Genomic DNA, 21153 nt, shown 5'->3' with positions numbered 1-21153 from the left:
AGGCTGTGGACCAAGGCTGCTGCATCACAGTATGCACCAGTTTGGCTGAGCCATACCCAACCCTTGTCCTCCTCTCCTCCATTAGCACTGTCACTGGGGAAGGAAATCTACCCCAAAGTCTTCCTATAGGATAGCTCTCCTTAGAGCAGGAAAGACAGGTAGTGAAGGATCATTGAAGAGAGGTGAGAGGTATTTAAAAATGGTAAGTAGGAGAAATGTGATGCAGTGACCATGATATGTTAGGAATGAAAAACATATTTGGCACTGAAGAGGCCACACATCAAATCCTCTGTTCAGTTTTCGGCCCCTCACTACAAGAATTACATTGAAGTTCTGGAGTGTGTCAAAAGATGGGCAAGGAAGCTGGTGAAGGGTTTAGAGCACATGTCTGAGAACCATCTGAGAGAACTGGGGTTGTCTAGTCTGAAGAAAAGGATGCTAAGGGGAGAGCTTATCCCTTTTCAGAGTTCCCACAAATCAACACCAAGTCCAGCAATTATGTGAATAAAATATAGTATTTAAGCCCTTCAATTGTGGACACTGAAGCAGGTTGTTTCAAAAACTGCAGCCCCATTTTTATGTATGTTTGTGATAAATGAACAAATTATTTAGGAAACCATGGGTTTTAAGGAATGTGTGTTAAGATGTTTTGAGCTGTCCTTTGTAACCAGCTTCGAAGCCTAATGATATTTTTTGGCATGGACAATTGTTTTCAGCCATGAGCATTACAGTCCTTGAGAAATATGCAAAATGAAATGTGACAGTAAGGCAAAATCTTTTTTAGGCCAAGTGGTTTCCCATAATAATGGAGTAATACACGCAGAAGAGGGAAAGCCGAGTGAAAATGCTGAAATGCATCACAAGTGCATTTGTGCTGCCCCTGTGGTTGCTGGATTGCAACTTGCTCATGTGGATGCATTCATTGAAGCATTTGAAGTTAAATCTCCTCACTAGGGAGGTGGGCATCCCACACACCTTGGAGCAGTGAGCCTGCACTCTTCGTTGCTGCTTTTCCTGCCAGCAGTTACTGTGATCAATTACTATTATGAAAGGGTTAAAATGGATGATAGACAGAACAGTGTGTAATTTTCAATAAGAAAGTCACAAAATCATCAAAAGACCTGAGTGAGTCCTAGGGAGGATTCACCAGTGCAGCAGTATTTGTTGTGCTGCTATCTGGGACAGGAGGATTTTGACCTTGATTGGTGGTGAATAGTGAGGTGCTGGTGCTGGAGACAGATGTTGCCCTAATTCTGACTTTCTCTGTACCTGCTTGTTTCCCCTGTGTGTTAAACTCTGTGTTTTGGAGAAAGGATGGCATTTACCATGAGTCTGAGCTGTGTTTAGCTTTCTTGCCAGTTAAAATCTCTGTAACCTATTGCAATATAAATAACACTGCTGCTCCCCAGAAAAGGTGGAACCCGTCTTTATATTAAAGATCAGTAGTAGCCTGCAACATGGCTTAGCACCCTTCAGACCTCAAACACACATACAACACAGCTGCTAAATTAATAAAAATAGGCCACTTTTATCAAATATTAATCTGTGCAGAACACAAGGTGACTAGAAATTGAGTGGGTGTTAAAGATGTATTGCAGGATGTTGAAAGAATGAGCAGCCTCTAAGTTTTGTGGCTTTTTTTGTGTACTTTTTTTATGGTCTATGTGTTAGCCATTAAAGTTATTATCTAAAATCAAACAGGATAGCAAATTAGATAAAGAGGTAGAAATCTCAATAAAAATGTTGTGGGTTTCTTTACAAGGTTAGGATTATTAATAATAAATGCCGCAGTTATATCAGGAGACCCCAAATGAAATTGGAACAGAAATATATTGGTTATCTAAAAACACATAGAGAAAAATAGTCTGTCTTGAAGGACTTAAAGCTTAAACTGATAAGGTTAGGAAACAAACTAACAAGTAGACAAAAAAGAAACCAAGGGAAGGGAACCCCAAAGCTGATACAGTTCACCCACTGTATGGTGGATTAAGGTTTCACAGCTGTGTCAGAAATCAGGAGTCTCATTTCCCTGATAGTCTGGCTCTATCCCTTCAAGAAGAGGGAAACAAAAACCAGGCTAAAATGAGTGGAAAATATATTGATCCTTAAATGTTGTGGAAATAAAGTAGGAGGTTTTGTCCTAAAATGTTATTCTGATGGCAGATAGAAGGAACATCACAATGTGCTGAAGCAGAAAATATGGTATGCAGCAAACAACTCTATTATGTCTTGGAAAGGTGATTAAAATTCCACTAGTGTCTTCTCCAAGGACTTCTATCAGTCCTTTTATTCTCCTCATTCAGACAGGCATCTCAACTTGGAGCTCTGAAGAAATCAAGTTCTCTTGTCTGCTAAACTCTCTTCACAGTTGTGAACCACTGGCATTACACAGAGCATGGGCTCTGTAAATGAGGCCCTGGGAATGGAGGGTGAAAACCACTATTACTCGTCCATTCCTTCTATTGATGGCAATGCTATGGTGAGCCTTTTTTTCTGGTGAATTACTCTACCACCAATTTGAGAATGAACATGGTGAGAACTATCCAGGTTCCTTGTTATTTAAATTGATATGCAGAATTTCTTATCAAAGTCAGTGAATTCTTACATGGAAGCTGGGAAATAGCACTGCATTTACTACATGATGCAGACTGTAGGACTTCCTTGAATTCTCACTTGAAGTTATATGAGATTTAGCTTGTACCAATGTCTCCACAAAATGCCTGGTTTGACTTAAATATTTCCAGTCAGGACCAGCTTATGAGTAGCTCTGGGCAGCTCAAGTGATTTTTTTCACTATACTAAGAGAGAAGCTCCTCTGAAGTTAAAGGCTTGCTGATCTTCAACACCAATTTATTTTTTTTAACCTTCTCAAGTTTTCCCCCAAAATACAGAAGAAGATTGTGGTGAAAGCAAGTCTAGATCTTACTGCTCATGAACTCCTGAGGAGGTCCCTCACAGGCAAGCTAAAATATAGAAGAGCAAGTCAGTGGCAGCAAAAACAGTTGATAAATGTGTGTTTTTATTTGCAAAAACACAGTAGGGTAATGATATTAAAATTCTGAGAGCCATTCCTGACCTCTTCATTCTCCTGTGTGTTCATGCTTGGATTTTATAACTGGTGTGATGATCTTAAGTATTATAATTTCACAACCTTAAATTTTAACAGTTTACTTTGTTGGAAATCTATGTCCAGATAAGATGGAAATTAGTCCATAAACAGACCAAAAAATACATTTCATAATGAGGTTGCTTGTTTGATAATTAAAAGATGTCGTACATGAGATTTAAATGTTTCTTCATTAAGCTGGCTATTCTGCAAAGGTTATCACTCTCTGCACATGTTACATACAAATGAATATACAGAAGCAAATTTACAGTTTGAATAGGTATACCAAAACTGAGTCATAGTAACCCTTACATCATACTGACCTTGTTCAATTGTCCTGCACCAATTATTCCTATATAAGTATATGTGAATATGAAATTCATATAAGTCTATATATATAAGTCTATAAGAGCAAACTGACAACTATGATTTAGAGCCTGGAGTAAGGAGACCAACAAGCATAATGCAGCTTAGAAAAATGAGCCTGAAGTTTCTGATACAGTCCATTTTTATTGATGTCACTGTGTATTTAGGTCAGATCTTCTGTTTAGGAATATCTAATAGGTTATACATGCACATGTATACCCAGCGTGCATGTATACACAGAATATAAAAGTATGCGTGTATATACAGACAAAATGTTTTCATTCAAACACAATAGTTAACAAGTGTTATCAAAATAAAGAGAAATTTATCTTTGACTTGTAAAAAGTCAAAATGCAATGGTAATCCAATATTTTATTTCTATATTACAGCCAGCATCCTGGTATGCTTTATTGGCTATGAATTAATTGTATACAGTATTATTAAAAGCCATTCATAAAACCTACAAAAGCAGAAAAACCCAACTGTCGTTGCTATTGGCCATAACAAAGGGTATCTTGGAGAATCTGTGCCTCAGAAAGATTTTGGCTAGAAGTATTATGACAAAACACAACATCTTCAAAAATTGTCAGGAACTCTTTCAAGTCAGGATCTAAGGTTTTCACACGATTAATGGCTTTGGCTATGGTTTTGGGGACAGGCAAGTTAAGATTTCCACAGGTGATTAGCACCTACTGGACTATCCTTAAACCTCCTTGTTGTCATCAGATCCAAGCAGCAGCCCTTCCTGGAAATTTCTTTGTTTACTTACTTATTTTTGAGGTTTTAACAGCAATAGCTACACAAATTAAAATGCTTAAATCATGGTGTTTTCTGTTCCTGCACTCCCTCTTCTGGTTTTCCAGAATTATTTAGCAAACATCTTGTGCCCACATCATAAGAACAGCTCTAGTATTGGTTATAAAAGCATCAGTTATAATGATAATATGCACTTTGGTAGCAAACATCATAAAAAGGGACTACCACTAAATAAATGCAGCCAAGGGCTTCTGTACATATGCATTCCAAGTAAAGGTTCTCTGGGCTTTTGGAGAGCAAAAATAATCCTAATATTGGTGCAATAGTTGCAATATTGTGGATATTAGACAGGGACAGGCCTAAACAGAAGGCTTGACTGGAGTATCCTTTCCAGAATTCTAGTCTGCTCTCTCTTCAATGGTGCAGTGGAATGATGTGCTTAAACTTGGCCCCATATCTATCATCCAACTATTGTAGTAATATACAGTTGAAATAAATTTTAATGGTTTTCACTGCTGAGCCTGAGAGAAAAAGTAAAAACTGGTGAACAAAATTGTGCTTTTAAATATTGTTCATACTTAAAACATTTCCAAACATCTTTGCTACCACTATATACATGTGCTTTTATCTTCACAAATGAAGCCAACCCCTAATGTAAGCATAATGGGAAACTGGTCCTGAGGTAACAGAAAAAAAATGTGGTAAACAAAACTTTCTTGCATGTATTATATTTAAAAGAGCATTTTTTTAAAAGTTGTGAAGACTTTTTTGCTTTCATTTCAAGCACCAGTGTCCAGGTAACACACACAGAAAAAGGTCTCAGTGCTACAGAAATGGTTCAAATGCAAACTGAACAGCCATTTACTTGTCTTGTTATTGTTCCTGTTTCAATAAGCTCTGTAAGAAGCCCTTGAGATGGTTTGATAAGTATTTTCAGTGTGCAGAATAAGAATTATATATATTTTTCAACTTTGGAGTGGCTACTTTAATATAGCAATATGAAAAGGTGCTTTAAAAGGTATACTAAACACAGGAACCAACACATTTTGGTTCAATATGCTAAGTACAGCTTCTCCATGGATTTTAGCATTCAAGGAAGTCCTAAAACTCAATGGTTTTAAAGAAATGTTCCTTGATTGTGGGGAATTCCTGCCAGTAGTGGAGTTACTCAATGCAGAACCATAATGTTTCCCACCCCAGCTGCCCTGGTTCTCCTTGTTATCACCCATGCCAAGCACCAGCTTATGAGGTGCTAGAGGAAGGGTGAGCAGGCAGGCAAATGGAGCTTCCATCATTTTGGGGTGCCCCCTCAGCCCCTGTCATTTGGTAGAGTCTATTCTCTAGTCCTACAAATATAATAATATAATAAATATAATAATGTGTGACTCAGGTAAGTCATGCCATTTATTGCCTCACACCAGAATATTTGGTCAGATGTAGCATGAAGTATTTGCTCAGGTCTAGCATATGACTGGCACAATGCATTACAGCCTAAGGGGAGAATCAAATCCTGCTTACTCTTCTGGGAAGTCCCAGCAGTTTTGCTGGGTATAAAACCCTCATAAGTGGTTGTGGTACTTTCAGAGCAATGAAGCTTGTAAATGTCAGCTGATGCATAACAGCATGATTGTGGTCTGAGTACCTGGGTGTTGCAGAAGTGTGGTTTGACAGGAAATCACAGGCAATTAGTAACCTGTGTAAAGATAAGCTCATATATATAATTATTTGCAAGATTAGAGCCAGTAATTTTCCAACCTCTAGTCTTCCTGTGTCATGTGATAGTTCATAAATAGTGAAAAATAGACAATAAAAATTGCAGTATCTCAGAAAGGCTTCATGGTTATGCTATCAGTTGTTATCATAGTGAAAAGCACAGGGTTTCAAAAAACAAACAGAAAGACCTCACTACCCATATAGTTTGATGGCTTGTAGTGTCACAAGTCAAGTGCAGTCCATACAGTAACTGTGAGTTAAAGCATTATTAAAAACAAAGAAAAAACAAAACCAAAAAACTTACTGACTTCTACCCAGAGGGATCTTGACAGAATCACAGAAAATCCCTTCCAATCCAAAACTTTTAGTGATTCTGAGATTTATATATTTATTTATTTTGGGGGGAGGGTGTGGAGGGGGGGAGCTGGGAACGAGAAGCAGAGATCTGATATTTTACTTTTCCAGGGAGCAAAAGCCACGAGTTTCATTGGGCAGTCACCTCACGCCGGTTGGAACGGGCCCCGAAGATGCTGGCAGCTCCGGCCAGCCCGGTACCCGGGGCCGCTGCTGAACGCGGGTGCTGTCGCCCCCTCCCGGCCCGGCTCGTCTAGGGGCGAGGAGCGTTCCGGGCTCGGTGGGGCTCTCCCGGCTGCTCGTTCTCCTCGGCGGAGAACCGTATGTACGCTGCAGCGCGCCAGATGTGAGTCTGTTCAGCCGCGTTCTCTGGGGAGAAACGCAGCAACAACAAATAAATAGTTACTCCAAAGGCAACGAGTAAGCCTCAAATCCCTCCCGAGGAGCTGCGGGAGGAGGGACATCGGTCGCACCGGGCGGGAGAAGAGGCGCTCCCGGCCGGCGCAGCATCAGGTAGAAGGAGGCGGGGGCGGGGGGGTGGGTATCACCCCCGCCCGCAGGTGCTGCCCAGCCGTGGGACCCCCTCGGTCAGCGGCCGGCCCGGGGCTGCACGTCGCGGCCCGTCCAGCAGGAGGAAGGAAGAGGAAGTGAGAGCGGCGGCGGCGGAGAGCTGCCGAGTGCCTCTGCGAGCCGCGGGATGGGATAGCGCCGGGAGCAGAGCAGTGCAGCGCACCGAGGCGGCGGCGCGGAGCCTCGACTCCCGCAGCGGTGGGCGGCCGAGCGGTTCCGCCGGGCCCGTTCTGCGCCGCGGGCGGGGGCGGTGCTGGCCGCCCCGGGAGGTAGGCGAGCTTCGGGGCTGATGGGGAGAAGCGGCGGAGTGGGGGGACGGAGCGGGCTGCGGCGCAGGGAGATGCGGAGGTCTGCGTGGGAGGAGGGACGTGATGGGACGGGGCAGGCGGCAGGCGAGCCCCGCACCTGCCCGCGGCGGGGGTCGGCAGCAGGTCCCCCACAGAGGGAGGTGCTGGGCGGGGGGCGGTCGGAGGAGCGGCCGCTGTTGCTGTGAGGAAGAGGAAGCGCAGCCTCGTGCTTGTCAGTGCGGCGGGGCCTCAGCCGGCGGCTGCTGGCGGACCGGGGGGGTGTGTAGGGGGGTGAACGACCTGGCCCGCCCTGGATAACAGCTCCTCCCGCCGCCCTGCCCTCTCTGCCCGCCGGCCCGCTTATTCCACAGCCTCCCGGCTCTTCCCGGCGCGACTTCGTCGGAGGCTGCTCCGCCACCGCCTCTTTCCTGCTCCGTCACCTCCTCAGCCCTTTCTTGTGCCCCGGGCGACCCTGCCCACCCCCTGCTGCGCCTGGTGGTCGGAGGGCTCTGGTGAGGGTCGGCGGGCGGGGACCCTGCACCTCCGAGGGCTGGGGGGTGAGTGGTAGTGGGGTCTCGCCCGAGGCGGCGGGATCGGCGCGTCCCTTCGCCGTAGCGGCTGGCCGGGAGGGCGGATTTCGGGGACACCGGCTTCGGTAGGTCCAGCATGGGTTAAGGCGTAGGGTCAGGCTCGGACGGAGGCTCTGACCGCAGCAAGTGTCCTCACGGCCGCGGGCGCCGCTCGGGAGGAGAAACATCAACTTTCAAGCAAGTGCATCCCCGCTTGGAGCCGGGTTCTTGGCTCGGTTTTGGTACCTCCACCTCCTCCGAGGGCATGCCACCCCCTCGACCTGGCCTTCAGAAGCTCTTTTGGATGGGGGAGGCTGGGGGCTGTGGGGGGAGGGGGCAGAGTGAGCCTTTTCATAAGTTTGTGCTCATGCGAGTGTTCAAGCCGCTGATGAATTTCAAATGAAATGATTGTTCTGAAATGTGGGTGGCGATTATGCAAAGCCACGGTGCGCAGCCTTGTGAAGCAAGTGGGTATCGGGTCCAGAAAGTTACGTTTATGAAGTTTCTTGGCTCAAAGCCTTGACAGAGTTTATTTTGAATATCTTTTCCTTGCAGAACTAATACAACTGTCCGGCTCTCCCCTGAGAATGGTATAAAGTAAATATAGGAGTTCCTGAAAAATAACAGTGAGTACATTTCGTATCAGCAACCTTTCCTTTTTTTATTTTTTTAACTTTATAAGAATATCCCTTAACCTGCCAAGGCTCAAAATATGCAACAAACACATTGAGAATGCCAATGATAATAATAGTACAGGAAATATACCATGTGTTAATTGCTGTAGTGTAAACATGGTTGCCGGTGATCTGTATTTCATGATACAGCAGTTATGGTGTGATTTCAGCAAGAGATGTTTTGTGTTTTCATAAGCAAAGGGGTTTTCTTTTGCTTGTGTCCCTCAGCTGCCTGATTGCCTCTTGTTAAAATATATTTATCTCTTGAGAAGAGGGTAGGAAATTGACTAAGAACTCTGCAGGGTCCTGTATCTCTGAGTAAGGATGTTGTTTCCTCCTCTGCCCCTCAGCTCTTTCTCTTCCTTTCCCCCAAATGCACACATAGGCGTATGCTGCCTCATCCTCTGTTATGTAACCTTGTAGACATTTATGGATCGTTCATTGTTCTCATAAGTTCCATTCTTTCCATGTCAGTACTGCTTGATTGAATGACTTATGCAGAATATTATACCATAAAGAAAAAGAGGTTTGAATTTTCATAAATTTCTTCCAGACTGTTTTTTTTTTTTTTTTTTTAGCTGAAAAATAAGTGGTAGGGAATCTAGTCTGATAAGAAGGAACAAGATTAGGAGGAAGAACAGTGGGGACAGTTTCCTGGTAAAAGTGTCTCATATGTATTGTTGTATTGTTAAGAAAATGCCCGTTAACACGTCAGGCTGTTTAAAATACTGCAGCAACTTTTAAAAACTCACCTGTCAGTGAAAATAAAGATTAACCTGGCTAAAATAGCAACATTATGTGAAATGGGTATTATTGGAAAATACCACCAGTGCGGTCTGTGGATCTGAGTGTGTGATTTGAAAAGTCTAGAGGTGCACCTGAGTCCTCAGTTCATTCATGCCATCCAGTTTGTGTAAGGCTAATTGGCTTTCATTTGTCTCTTTTTATAAATCTGTTTGAAATTTGTTGTGCAGCACAACACACTTGTCTTCTCTGCAGCTTGCAACTTTGTTGCAAGTGTTATTGTTTGAGGGCTTATTTAATTAGTTTTTTTTTCTTGTTGAGAATGGGGAGGGGAGAGAAGGGAGCCAGTTTCCATACTTAGCGCTTTGAAATTTTTTCCTTATATTCTCCATATGCCTGGAAAAACTTGATAGGTATACAATTCAGATTGGTGAAGGGATAGGAAAATTTCTTACCTACTTCTTCTGTAGCAGCCATACGTGGTCACTGAAAGTATCTGCAGTTTGGTAGTAATTATATAACCTGGCAAGGTTTGTTCTTAAAAATGAGCAGTTCTGATTTCTCACTGTTCAGATGCAATGTATTGCAAATATTGTCCTAATAGGTGATTTTTTTAGTGCCCTTTCATCCTAGTATTCACAAAAGAAACCTTCTTATGCTATGTAAAGGTGTAACTGTTGCTGAAACATTGCTGTGTGGGCTTTGCTTCCTGACAGCAATGCTGTTCTGCAGCAAATTGCAGATCAAGAGTAAAATGCTGCTCCACCCTTCCTTCCGCTGTTTGGTTTTGGTTTTTTTTCCTACCTAGTAGAAGTCTCTTTCATTTTAAGGTTTGGGCTCATAGACATGTTTTCTCACAGTGTCCAGCCTACAAAAAGTTGTGTTGGACTGTGATCTCATACTTTCCATGCTGATACACAGACATGAGAGCTCCCATTTTCATGCATAAGATGTGTGGCTGCCTTCTTTTGATACTCTAGATGGATTCACTATGTGATGGAGTGACAGGCTAATAATAGATGTAACTCTAGGTATGAAAAGGTTTCCAAAGATCTCTGCCAGTGCACCTGCAAACTAATGTGCAGTGTCCTCCTGTTCCAATTACAGACTTCTTTTTCGGGTATATTGCCAACCACAATGTTTCTAATTCAGAGCTATTCAGATAAGGTTTTGTTTGGGACTTGTATAAGGCCACCAAGTACAATTTTTCTTTCGAGCTGTGACTTTGCTATAATGTGATTTTCAGTTTCCTCAAAGTAAATTATCTTCTTAAAGTTTAGGGGCTCTCTTTGTCATGCTGTGATGCTAATGTGCAGTATGTCCTTGTATCAAAAAAAATATTTTTAGAAGGTGGTGGGATTTTGGGAATCCTGGAGACTAGAAAACATCATACACCCTTGGATATGAGGTATAAGTACTGTTATTTCTTCTGGTTTATTTCTCTACACAGTTATGCCTGGGTCTAGTAGACTTTATTCTCTGATATATCCCCTCACTGTTCTGAAGGTACAACTTTGAGCGAGAATTAACTGGTCAGGTGTGCCTCCCTGGTCAGACACTGTACTATTAAAAAGGAGATTTCAAGAAGATGTTTTATGGTTATGAAGTCTTCTGTGCTTTGAATGCTTGTGACTAGAAATGGCTTTGTAGCAACCATCAAACCACCATTCAGTAAGGTCTGTGCTGTATCTTTAAAAGATTTTCCTGCTTTGGATGAGTTTTTTTTGAAAAAGGTTCTTGTATTCGTGGCAAGAGGAACATGCCAAGTACACGTTGTTAAACTTGTGTCAATTTAACAGAGAAACTGTTAAAAGGATTTTGGATGATTTTCCTACTACTTAGTCACTTTTTTTTTTTTTTTTCCCTCTTTCCAAATATAACACTGGAAAAGGAGAGAAAGAGAAACTAAATGCAATTGGCAGAAGCTGGTATGTTGGCAGGCATTTGATAGTATGGATAGTAAGAGGTGTTAATATGTATGTGGCACTTAACATAAAATAAACTGCATGCATATGGTATTACAGAGATGAATGGAAGAATAATCACAAAATTGTGAAGCTATCTTTCAATCAACATTTTTTCATCAAGTTATTTGCAAGATTTGTTTGATTTTGTGGTATGATCTTTCATTATGGCAAGTGTTGTGAGAGGCAAAAGATATTGAAGGATAATGTCACAAACCTTCTGTTAGTTTCCTTGGTTTTTCTGATAGCTGTTAACTTTTAGCAGGAATATTAATATGAAGTATTTGCTGCAGAGGATGGCTAACATGTTTCCTCTTCATTTAAGATCTGACAGATGCAAACTTCTGTGTTATGGCCAAACAAAGTGGCTGGTGCCACATGTGTATTACCCATTAGTAAGCAACTAATTTTCCAAGCTGTTGAGAAGATTTGTAAAGCACATGCTTGTGGTTAAGAGCAAGGTGAACAGTGATTCATGTGGTGCTTGTTTGCAAACTCTTGAAAATGCATCAGCATATTTCTCCTAGTGTCAGGTTTCCATTACAAGTGTTTGATTTGACTGTATAAGGCTTGTTTTCAGTGGCTGCTGGGAGAGGGAAGTTTTGTGGGAGAGTGGAAGTGATGGACAAAGCATTTTTCAGTTCAGGGGTAAATAGCACTTTGAAGAAGACTGGAAGGCACTGCTTGTAGGTGTCCCCTTAGAAGAGTGTTGTAGTTCATTTTATGAATTAACTCACTTTGGTACATTTCTAGTGAGCAGCCTTTGGAGTTCTTTAGAAAGCTGATATACTACCTGCTGTTGTTATGCAAATGTGATTAGCGACCTATTCTTATTGCTTACTTGCTTACTCATACTTCTGCTGTGTTCCATTTACAGTCAAATAGCATTGCAAAACTCCAGGGGAGCTACCAATCACTTCTGAGGGAAAATATTTTCCCTTCCAGGTTGAATTCAGTTGATGTAAAGTGTTTGTGAAACATCATTTTCAGCAAAGAGGCTGGTGTGAGGAAGAGGGGGGGAATAGGAAAACAAGTTGTTCCTGAACAGATCTCTTACAAGGTGATAACTGTGTCCTAACTGTATGTATATTCTTGTCTTTTGCTTCTTTGCTTCTTTTTTTTTAATTTCTCAAAGTTAACCTCTCCTCATAATTTCTCCATGCACATTTTGCCACCTGTACCTTGCTACCTTATTTTTTGTCCTTTGACATATTTCTTTATGCCGACTTTTATGGTATCACCAACTTCATCTGATTCTTAAATCCTTTCATGGGTATCCTTTAGATTATTACTTCATTAAATAAGTTAAGATTTGCAAGAATATCTGTGGACTGGAGTGTGTACCACCTCCTATGTCCTTTCAGAGTTCAAAGGGTTTATTGTACAGCTCTAATTTATGGGGACCATACGAAGTGTAAAACTGCCTCTAAAATATTGCATCATCAGGGGCTGAGTAAATTTTCTTTATTAGCCACAGGAATGCATACACAGTAATCTAGCTTTTTTTCTCATTGGATTTGCTTCAACTGAAGGAGGGAATGGGTCACTGCTTATAACAGAACTTCAAATTCTGGAGATGTGATGGCTTTAAACTCACATTCTTTAATACAGTAGAGCATGTTTGCTAGAAGATGATCTAATTTCCCAGAGCTTTTTGCAAATTGGAGAGTGTGCATGAGCATGGACAAAATGCTCTGTGTGGACCTTTTTTTCCTTACATATTAAGGCTGACAACCTGTAGGTCAATTTACATCCAACATTTTAAAATTAGGCAAAAGGAGGGATATGAATGGTATAACACTGGGCTAAAGTAATGCTGTCAGCACATCAACCATCCCTCTTCAGTTGAAATTTTATGTATGGTGCCTGGGACTAAATGGCTGATGCTGTGAGAGATGTTTTTCTTCTAGCTCACTGTCAACTTGATAGTAAGAATGGGAAGAGTCAGTGTTCCTAATTTTGTCTGTTAGAAACTTCTGTCTGTTAGTTCAGGCTTTTTTCTGGTTTCACTGGAAATCTGCTCTATATTCTGTTGAATCTTGCTGGAGTAACCACAGTGGGCATGACTCTTTAAATTGCTGCTTCGTATTTTAAGAGAAATGGTAATCTGCTGAGGTAGGGTGATGAGGAATTTTATAAGTATTCACATAATACCCTGTGGCCAAACAGTGAAGTTGATTTGCACATTTCTTCTTCAATAATAAGAGGAGAAAAATGTCTCTGACACAGGTTGGTATAATATAATTTTTACTCCTAGTGCCAATGCATATATTTGTTACATTCCAATACAATCTTTTCCATTGCTTTGCTTGCTGGAATACAATTGCACATCAGTTTTCATAGCAACAGTCGTGGCTTCAGCTGGAAAATGAAACCTGGTAAGTGTTGGCTTAGTGTGTGGACTTTTGGCCAAACTTTTTCAATGACACTGAGCCAAACCAACTTAAAAAAAAAAAATTCCCCCAACATAAGTTATGGAAAAGATATCTAGCATACCCTTTGATCGCCAAGCTTTTGAAATGTTGGAGTATTGATGTGTGGTTTGTTTTTGGTTTTTTTTCCTTTTTTCCTGGTTTTTTTTTTCCCCCCTTTCTTCAAGCACTGGGGCACTCATCTGTTGAAACTACCCCCTGTGGTTCAAGTACATTCCTGCTATCAACCTTTTCACCCTACCTCCCACAGTCCCTCTTCACACATACTCTTGACATCTCTTCTGCTCACCAAACTCACAAAATTCAAATCTAGATGTGGGGTCTAATTCTGAGCTATGCTTTATGTAGCCCTATAATCTCTTGTCCACACTAGAGATATCTATACAAGTTTCTTATTGTTCTTAATCTTCTTTTCATGAAAAATGCAGAAAATATGAACAAATGAGAACATCTACTAGAGAGCAAAAGAATATTAGGTGTGCTAGTTGTTAACTACTCAAGAGAATAGTGTAAAGGGTGAAAGATCCAACCAACCAACAAGTCTACGAAGTTGAAAGAAAATGTAAGGACTTTCTCACTTTGGACCACTTAATGCAATTTTAACCATGTCTGTGACAAGTTATTAAAGATTTGGCAGCTAGCGCCAGTTCCAGAAAAGGAAAAAAAGGGTATGAGAAATGATCCACCTCTTGAACAAAAACTCCAGGTTTTGGTTTTTTTTTTTTTAATTGTAACTAGTATTAGAGGTAGGTCAGTTTATGCAGTCTTTTTTTTTAAAAAGACTTATTTTTCATCTCTTGTAGCCAAAAGTGAAATTGTTATGAAAGTGCAATTGTGGAAAGCAATGTATAAAATTTGGGAAGAAAAACAACCTCTTCTGTCCTGTGCTACTCTGAGCCTTTCCCTGTCCCAGCTTCTTTCTCTGACATATTTGGGCTTGACCTGTTGAAATTTCTGCATTAGTTCTTCCATCTGTATAAAAATGCCAGTGATTTCACTCTATATTTCTTGGGTTAGCCTTAACATGTACAGCACCTTTCATAAAGTTTTCTGATACGCAATGATCTGGGCTTTTATTTCTTCACCTGCCAAAAATAACCTAATTTTTCCTTCAGCTACCTTAGGAGGCTGGCTTGTTGGAAGAGTGTGTGTGTGCAACAGCCAAGAGTTGGTAGCATTCTACAGTGTTGGGGTGGTTTTCTGGAAGGCAGAGATTTCAAGGACTTCATCTCCTGCAGCTGTGAATGAGTCAGAAAACACATTAGGATAAAGGAGAGATGTGTGCAGAAGGAGAAGGGAAGAAAATAATCTACATAGTCTTAAATCCAAGTTGGAATTTGAGTTCTATATAACTCTATATAACATACAAATAAAATGGTCTTCGGCTATTTGCACTGAAATCTTAAAATTTTTTTGCTATCTCGTGTGCCACAGGAGTCAAAACATCCACAGTTCAGTAGTAGTGATGTGTAAATTCAAATGAAAACAGTAGGGTGTTAAGGTTGTCTTTTTTTTATGTTCCAAACTGCTTAAAATTTGTAAAATTATTCACCTCACACTAGAGATGGCAAGACTTTTAGCTTCGAATTAAATTTGTATAATGTACGAAGGTTGAAAAAGCAACTGTGCAAGTAGCCTATGGGCTACTTTTCTGTAATTAAAGGAATGATGGCATAAGGGGAAAAAAGCAGTCAGACTCCCTACCCCACCCCCCCTCAAGCAGACTCCCTCCCCTAAATCAGTAAATAGAGAACCACCAAACTAGACGAGAAAATCAAACTTAAGTCAACCCGCAGGTCCTTTGTCTCCAACTAATTGTTCTCTCTGTGTTCACTGGTCCCCATAAGCTTGCCTAAGGGGATAAGCCTTGCTTTCCTGTCCCCAGGCTTTTCTCTCTTGATCTATTGAAATTCAGAGCTGAGGGCCCCCTTTAGAGAATGTCCTGTCGGTGGCTGTCCCCTTTGTAACAAAGAAGCTCCAGCTGTGGATATGGATTGAAGAGAAAGGTAGCCTCTAGGACAGGCAATTTGGAGTCATTTAGGAAACCGGGAGTTTTCATTTAATGTGGAAACGGTAAACCTGAGTCTCAGTGCACTTTTTGGACTACTGTTGTCCTGCCCTTGAATTCAGACAGTACCTGGGCTGGCTCAGTGTGTCTTACTGGTTCAGTTTCTCAGATATGTAATTTTAATGGCATAACGTTGTTAAAGCTGCTATGTAACTGTAATGTGATGGAAGAAACATCAGAAGTCACTGGTGTGACACTGGAAGAATTTGGAATCTTTGCACGAGGTAAAAGCTGTCATCCTAAGTGATGCATCCTTAGGACAGCTTCTGCCTGGTGTTTCAACACTATCTGTGTTCCTGCAGGAGAGAGTAGAATTCAGAGCTGGCACAGGAGTGTGAATTCTGGTTAGGCATAACCCCATTTAGAAGGGCTCATAAATTGTTTTCTGCACCCTCTAGTTTCTTCATCACAGTCTCTTTCAGCAGCTTCATTGGTGTTCAGATACCCAGCCATTAGTAATGCATGGATAATTACAGCTATGCAGGTAATTCACTGAATTAGCAGTATTAGCCAAAGGGAAAGAGAGTTGTGTTTCAAGGATGGTAGCCATGTGTGTTGTCATTTCATATGCATACTAAATGAGATGCAACACCAGTTAAAGAGAAGCCTAGGGAGGCTTTTAGAAGATTAATCTGAATCTATTGTTTTGACAAAATAGTACCACTGAAAAAGAGTGATCAGTTGTAATACCTTTAGTTTGTAAGAGCTGCAGCAAGATCTGTTAATCCACAGTCTTTACTGAAAGAGACAGGTAAGTCTGGTACAGTCAGCATGGATACATGATCTTTACCCATCCTATGGAGAAGGTACAAGTGGGAGCAAGGCACAAGTGTTTGAATATTGATAAAGATAACCTGAAGCAATTAGAAAATATTCAGGTTGTTTTGAGTAGCTTCCCAATGTTAGTGTAAAAATGCAAAGGTAGATAGAAGGCAGAATGCAGACGTGATGGAATATATTTGCAAGCTATTCTCTGAATAAAAGCTGAGGAGATGCAATCCTGCAGGACAGCATTTGCAGGTGTGTGCATAAGCACTGGGAGCTGTTGTTCTTTTCCTGCTGCTGTTCAGATTGTAACATGAAGTCACTGCTGTAGCTCCTTGGTGAGCTGATTCAGCCTAATTGGGCAGAGATGATCTGTGATCAATTCTTTTCAGACACAGGCAGAATTGAACTACTTCACCTACTAAAGGAGCTCCTGTCAAACACTGGGAGGAGCTCAGGGCAGCTCCTTTAGGTCTGACTGTCCAGTATTTTATTCAGTAAATCTACATAACAGCTATAGCTGGATATTCTGGAACTCTTCTAGTATATGCTGAAGGCAAAGGAAAAGAAGTATTTGATGGTTGGATTCAGTTTGAGATATCTGCTACTGTTTGTTTTCTTAATCTAATGCTGGCATAAAGCCTCATGAATGTGAAGTCAAAGAAAAGTGGGCTTTTTTAGAGGTACTTTGTCAACAGATGTGAACAAAGGTGATTTAAAGTGTTACTGAACCACTGACACAAGCTCTTAAAGGAATGTACTGAGGCACTCTGGAAACATTTAGATTTCTTGAAGGACATCTTTCCTCACTGAAAGAGTTGATTGTTCCTGCATGCAACAGGAACAATCCAGTTCCTCCTGGGCTGTAGATACTGAGTGTTAATAAGAATGTCCATAGATGAAAATCACAAAGTGGCCATCTGATTCAGTTGAAAAATATTAATCCTTAGCATCTGGCATTCTCCATATTTTTCCGTCTTGTATGTCTTAAAAAATCTAATGTGGTTTTTGGTGGTTTTTTGATTGTTTTTGTTTTTTTCCAAAAGATGAGCTGTTTGATAGCTTAATGGACAGAGCTTAACAGGTGGTTTTCTTGATCTCATGCCATGAAATCTGGTAATAATTTGCCATAATATTTCCAATAAAAACCTTAACCAAATAATCTTGAACTGCTGGCATGACAACATTCAGTCCAGTGTTGTTAAAAGCTAGAGAGTTTGGCCTTTAGCAGAGGAAGGAGAACTGGTCTCAGAGAAAAACCTGATCTAGTGGATGGTGTCCCTGCCCATGCAGGGGGTTAGAACTGGATGATCTTTAAGGTCCCTTCCAACCCAAACCATTCTGTGATTCTGTACACAGTGCTGTAAATGTTGTCTCTTCAGCTGTGACCGGTGTGCAGCCTCTTTGTGCAAAGAATCATTCCATGGGTTCACAGTGCAGCACTTAACAGTGTTGAATGAAAAAATGAATTCAAAGGGAGGCACTTTCCTTGAATTGTCTGAGGAATTGATGCAGATTGTTAAAATGTCCAGTTACTTTTTCCTTTCTTAGGTCTGATGCTGGTCTTCGGGTACCACTGAGGAATACAGGAAATGAGTGAAAACTGAGAGTGATACATGTGATGTTTGCAAAGGCTTTTGCTACCTGCAGAACAATTTCAGTGCTGTAAGGGAAGAAGTTCTGTGCTTCTTTCTCACTGGTATGCTACTAAAACAGAATACTTGTATTTAAGATCTCTTATTTTGTGTTAGTAGACTAACTCTGTCTTAAGAACAGCAGTTTCCCCTTGCTCCCCGTGTGTGTGATGAGATTAGGTTGCTGACAATTTGCATAAAATGATGCATCTTTCTGCAGTAATTCTTTTAAACCATTTACAATTAAAAATAGTGTCTTTCTGCAGTTGTCAATGGCTCACCTTGTGCAATTTTTGAAAGAAGAGCAATGCTGTATTTGGAAGGACCAGCAGAAATTTGTAGCCTTTGCCCTCACCATTTGCTTCTGCAAAAGCAGGGTAGAATTGCTGGAGTATTATTTTTATCTGTGGGTATATGAAATCAGCAATGTAATGTCTTTTCCTTCTTTTCTGCTGAGTATTTTCATGTAGGTAGGAGGAACAGGTGCTCATTGAAAGCTGTTGTATGCTACCTGGCCTTTTGGAAGGGAAACTTTGTGTGGTTTTATTTAAAACCTGCCAATGCCAGCAGCATTTTTTCCCCCCCTCCTTTTGAAAACCGTGTCTTGGACTTGCTTATCTCCTCTCACAAAAAAAGAGATTGTTCATTTTCAGGCTCTTTGTTACAGTGGTACTGCCAGGAGCCTTCCTGGCCTCTGGCACTATCAACAGAAAATGCTGCTCTTGAAAGAATGGAGTATAGTTTTGGATGGGTGGGGTGGGGGGGATACCAAGACTGATAATGAAAAGCAGGACTTGACTTTGCAAAGAAATGGCTGAAAAAATGGCTTTGTGTTCCTTGGAACTTTTGACAGTGGTAGAATAAGATTAATTCAAGGAGGAGAAAAGAAAAAATAAAAAGGGGAGAGCATTAGCAGGCCCCAAAAGGAGTAGGCATTTTAAAGTTTGTGTATGCATTGTCTTGTTTTGTAACATAATCCTGGAATAGTGAATCAGTGATCCCTAGTGTTGTAGTTTAGTAATTTAAATCAATGTGACACATAATTATGTATTTTTGGGCTTTTTCTCCTGACTCATCAATCTCTAGGTGGTGGCACAGCAGGACCATAAGATGCTTATTAATAATCATTGCATCCCCTGGGGTGAATGATGAAGCCCTGTTGCAACTTGTAATCTCCTGCAGGTCAGGAACTGTGTGAAGTGGCTGCTCTCTCAAAACCATCACTCTGGACTTTCTCTAAGTTTCCTCCCCATCCTTTCTCTCTTATGTTGTAAAGCCTGTTTCAGTCCTCAGCATACAGCATTATGGGCTGTCTACCATACGGCTACAGTGGGAGTAAGGAAGCTCTTGAGCTAGGAAGCTTTTGAGATTTTAAGGCCAATCCTAGATTATTCTGGGTCTTTTAAGGTGGGTGGGTGGGTGTGAAGACAAGGAAGATTCTTATTCCCCATTAAATTACAATTAAATACTCCCTTGAGTTTTAGGGTTTTTTAATTCAAGTAATCCTGTTGGTTCTGCACAAAACAATGCGGCTTTGGGTCATACTCTTTTCTGCAGTACAGTCATGAATAATAATGGAGAAAATAAATGCATGGGTCAGATCAGCTGAGTGGGAAGCACCCATCTTATGCAGCTATGCTGCTGACAATAGCTACTTTCTAAACAGCATGAAAATATTCCTGTGAAGGTTTTTGCCATTTAGGAGGCAAGAGATTGTAATGTGCATTCACATAGCATTCTTTTAATCAAAATATTTGGCTTATATATCCATGCACACATGTGCATGTGTGTAAACATTCAGTAGGACAGTACAGTAAGCGGGCAGTAGGGTCTTTGCTAATTTTTTAATGGTTGTGAATGTGAAGAAATTAGACATTAAAGTGTAGATGGAAACTAAGTTCCTCAAATTTCATGGGAACTGTGGCTGGATAACAGGTACAGACATATGGCTATGCTCTTTATCAAAAGAATCTGAAGTCTGCTGGATTAATGATTTTCATCTCATTTCACTGACCTTTGATCCTCGAAATTTTGTGTAGCTAATAAATCAGGCCAATAGTGGATTATTCATTTCAGAATTTTGTTTTTCTGTAAAAATTGTCATGTTTCTCTCGTAATAAAGATGAGCATTATGCTGCAGCAGTTGGGTGTCTCTGGCACAAAGCCAAAGGCAGCCTGCTCCTCGGTGCTGTGAGCACACTGTGGGCTTGCAGTTGTTGGAGCATGATTGCATGGATTATATCCTTGCTTTTAGAAAATGTTGGGTGTTGGGGTTTTGTTTCCTAAGTATCTCTTGGAGGGTCCCCTTCTAAGATTTGTTATTTGTTATTATGTCATTTGTTATTATGGGATATTCTGACTTCTGCATCAGAAAACAGTGCTGGGTATCAAGGTAATAGGCAACGCATTTGAAGATTTTCTCTAAATGTTGTTGCAAGACCTGTGGAAATGAGTGGATCTCCTGAGTGTTAAAAAGATAATAAAGTTTTATTGCCTTTCTGTAAAGCTAGTGGTGAAGGGAGTAGTTATGCTAATGCAAGATGAAGTTTAAATTTAAACCAGCCAGCCAGTGCTGGTCCATGTAGATAGATGAATGTAGACATACTTCTTCCAAAATAAGCACCTATTTAGAAGATGTTGGGGATAAAAGGTAGTCAGTTACAGTTCAGGTTAAATTAGGGGCTTTTGGGTCATTAGAGTCTTTCCTTTCCCTTCTGGAAAGGAGCCACACAGGCTTAAGCATGTAGTGTGTTGCTTTAGCTACCAACTTTACCACGGAAGCAAGCAAAACAAGGAGAAAGAAACATTTTTCTTTGTTAAAATTTGTTTTCCTGAGTATTCTGGCTGTCCTAAATGTCAACTGTGCATGGGAAGTTACTGGCAGGCCCTTTACGGAGTGTGCAGCTTCAGCAGTGTGGCTGCCAGTGAAGCCAGCAGCTTATTAATAATTGACTAATCATTTCTGTCACACCTGCACAAGCCTTTCTATCTCTCTCAAACACATTAGCATTCATGAGAAGTTATTGAACCATGATGAATCACAGACACATTTTAAGTAATTCCTTTGTTATTCTCCTTGGGCTAAGTACACCTTTCCTAAGCAATAACTTATTTTTCTAGTCTATGGAATCTTAATTTTTTGTTTTTTTGG

At 40.9% G+C, this 21153-nt stretch overlaps 1 protein-coding gene across 5 annotated transcripts in view; it reads left to right on the top strand.

The window, feature by feature from the left end:
* The first annotated feature begins 6541 nt into the window (after positions 1–6541).
* The window catches only part of ELMO1 (engulfment and cell motility 1), a 311982-nt gene continuing 297370 nt past the window's right edge, over positions 6542–21153 (top strand). Inside the window, exons 1-2 of one of the 5 annotated variants that reach the window (XM_030445753.1) lie at positions 6542–7134; positions 8277–8347. The gene's annotated coding sequence lies outside the window, so the exon portion shown is untranslated. Of the gene's footprint in view, positions 7135–7345; positions 7665–7722; positions 7808–8276; positions 8348–21153 lie in introns of those variants that run through there. The other 4 variants (XM_030445752.1, XM_030445756.1, XM_030445754.1 and 1 more) reach the window with 4 other exon arrangements.

The sequence above is a fragment of the Calypte anna genome, chromosome 2 (genome assembly GCF_003957555.1).
Source record: "Calypte anna isolate BGI_N300 chromosome 2, bCalAnn1_v1.p, whole genome shotgun sequence".
In the NCBI taxonomy this organism is placed as follows: domain Eukaryota; kingdom Metazoa; phylum Chordata; class Aves; order Apodiformes; family Trochilidae; genus Calypte; species Calypte anna.
The sequence above is the reverse complement of the archived record's forward strand: the minus strand, read 5'-3'. Positions and strand labels throughout refer to the sequence as shown.